Genomic DNA, 2,967 nt, shown 5'->3' with positions numbered 1-2,967 from the left:
AAAAAAAAAAAAAAAAAACAACAACAAAACAAAAAAAAACAACAACAACAACAACAAAAATTCTGGGCCTAAAAACTGGGATGTTTCTTCTTCTAATCCTAGATTTTATACTAGGTTTTTATAGTGTTTCAGATTCCCTTGATGTTATGTTTCAGGAATTTTTTTAGGTTTAGCATTTTCTTTGACTGCTATATCCATTTTTTTATATCTCCATTGCCAGAAATTCTCTCTTCTGTGTCTTATATTCTGTTGACACTTGCCTCTGAGGTTCCTGTCCGCTTACCTAGATTTTTTATTACCAAAATTCCTTCATTTTGTGCTTTTTAAATTGCTTCTATTTCCATTTTCAGGTCTTGAACAGTTTTATTCATTTCCTTCAACTGTTTGGTTTTTTGGGTTTTTTTTTTTTAGCATTCTTTCAGGGATTTACTCATTTTCTCCAGTATTTTACTTTATTTAATTTTTTTTCATTTTGGAAACTAGAACATTTATTTTATGACAGATTGAAATCCTCAAGATGAACTGGATGCTGCAACAGCTGCCCTCTTGGGTTTAGGGGTTGTCCCTTCACGGAATCCATGTCTGAATCTTCGGTAGACAATTTTTAGGTGCCTCATCTGCCCAGTCCTGGTAGTGTTTTGTCTCTTAGCCTTGGCACTCCAGTTATACTTTCTCTTGCCCTTGGCAGGGTAGCCACATTTGCCACAGGTAGACTTCTGAAGGTGGTAGGCCTTAGAGCCACAGCGGCGGCAGCACAACATGTGCGTCTTGTTCCGAAGCTTTCCGAAGGATGATGTTCCTTTCGTCATCTTGCTTCTGCCACCGAGGCCAAAGCGCTTTAATTTAAATTTAAATTTCTTTAAAGGACTTATCCCCTTCCTTTATAAAGACCTATACACTCTTTATAAAGTTGTTTTAAGATCTTTTCTTTATGCTTCAGCTGTTTTGGAATGTTTGGGGCTTGCTGTAATAGGATAACTGGGCTCAGGTGGTGACATTGCCATGGTTGTTGTTGACTGGATTTGTTTTGTTTTGTTTTGTTATTTTTTATTGCTTTATAAATAATACCATTCAAAATTTCCACTTCCTCCCCTCCTCCCCTTTCCCTCCTGTTCCCCCACTCACCTTCCCCTCCCTCCAGTCCTAAGGGAGGGCAGGGTACCCTGTGGGAAGTCCAAGATCCTCCCCACTCCATCCAGGCTTAGGAAGGTGTGCATCCAATAGACTAGGATCCCCAAAAGCCAGTCCATGCAGTAGAGACAAATCCCAGTGCCATTATCATTGGCTTCTCAGTCAGCCCCCATTGTCAGCCACATTCAGAGAGTCCAGTTTGATCCCATGCTCGTTCAGTCCCAGTCCAGCTGGATTTGGTGAGCTCCCATTAGCTCAGGCATACTGTCTCAGTGGGTGGACCAACCCCTTGTGGTCCTGACTTCCTTGCTCATATTCTCCTTCCTTCTGCTCTTCAACTGGACCTTGGGAGCTCAGTCCAGTGTTCTGATGTGGGTCTCTGTGTTTATCTCCCTCCAGACGAAGGTTCTATGGTGATATTCAAGATAGTCATCAGTGTGGCTATGAGACAAGGCCAGTTCAGGCATCCTCTCATCCACTGCCCAGGGTCCTAGCTGGGGACATCTCCGTGGACACCTGGGAACCCCTCTAGAGCCAAGCCTGTTGCCAACCCCAAAATGGCTCCCTTAATTAAGATATCTTCTTCCTTGCTCCCATATCCATCCTTCCTCCATCTCAACCATCCCATTCCCCCAAGCTCTCCCCAACCCTCCCCTTCTCCCTTCTCTCTCCCCCTCTCCCCTTCCCTCACCCTACCCCACCCTTATGCTCCCAACTTTTGCCTGGTGATCTTGTCTGCTTCCAATTTTCTATGTTCATAGCAGCATTATTTGTAATAGCCAGAACCTGGAAACAACCTAGATGCCCGCCTCAACGGAAGAACGAATAAAGAAAGTGTGGCACATCTACACATTAGAGTACTACTCAGTGGTAAAACAAAACAAAACAAAACAAAAACAAAAAAAAAACCAATTACATCTTGAATTTTGCATGCAAACGGATAGAAAACACTATCCTGAGTGAGATAGCCCAGACCCAAAAATACGAATATGGTATGTACTCACTCATTAGTGGATTCTTGCCACAAACAAAGGACATTGAGCCTATAGTTTACGATCCTAGAAAAGCTAAGTAATAAGGTGAACCCAAAGAAAAACATATATAGATCTTCCTGGAAGTTACTGTGTTCTTAAGCTGGCATCTAGGTATCTCGGTTTGGGGTGATTATGGTTCTATGCACCTATTTCTCAGTTTATCTTTGGATTGGTGTTTTGTTCCTTAGTTTATATTTGCTCTCTGATCTTCTGGTCTGTGTATCCTATGGTTGAATAGAGGTTTCCCCTCGTAGGTTGGGAGCTTGAAAACTGGCTGCATGTGTGGCCTCTATACTAGCAGGGAGTCTCCTCCCAGACTGTTGGCTGAGAAAAGGCAAGGAGGGGAGGAGGGACTGGGGATAGTGTGGGGCGGGTCCATGGCAGGTGGTCTGCATGGACTTCTGGTAGCTGATGTGTCTTTTGTTTGAGCAGGGCATCTCTGCTCAAGTTGGGGCTAGGACACAGCAACGAGGAATGGAGTGGGAATGGGGATAGTGTTGGGGAGTATTGAAAGAGTGAAGGAGGTTCTAGGGTCGCCTTCTCGCAGATTCGAGGGTCCTAAGGACAGAGATGTGACATTGGCATAATGGAAGATATGAGTACCAATTTTGCTCTTTAGGAGATTTCCCCCCAAATAGCTTGATTCTCTCTGTATTTGTTTCACTTGAAAGTCACAAAGTGTACAATTTCATTTTCATGTCCTTAAATTCATTCCAAGAATCTAGATAATCTGAAGTTTTATCACAGGTTTCTTTTTTTTTTTTTATTTACTTTTTTTATTAAGAAAGAAAAAAAAATTTCC

General features: G+C 42.4%; 2 pseudogenes; one reads left to right on the top strand and one right to left on the bottom strand.

Annotated features, from left to right (window-relative positions):
* The window catches only part of LOC101985975, a 59,704-nt pseudogene that overhangs the window by 34,593 nt on the left and 22,144 nt on the right, over positions 1–2,967 (top strand).
* Positions 488–1,011, bottom strand: LOC101985124 (annotated as a pseudogene).

This window comes from Microtus ochrogaster, unplaced genomic scaffold (genome assembly GCF_000317375.1).
Source record: "Microtus ochrogaster isolate Prairie Vole_2 unplaced genomic scaffold, MicOch1.0 UNK89, whole genome shotgun sequence".
Classification (NCBI taxonomy): Eukaryota; Metazoa; Chordata; class Mammalia; order Rodentia; family Cricetidae; genus Microtus; species Microtus ochrogaster.
This window is presented reverse-complemented; position numbering and strand designations above follow the sequence as displayed.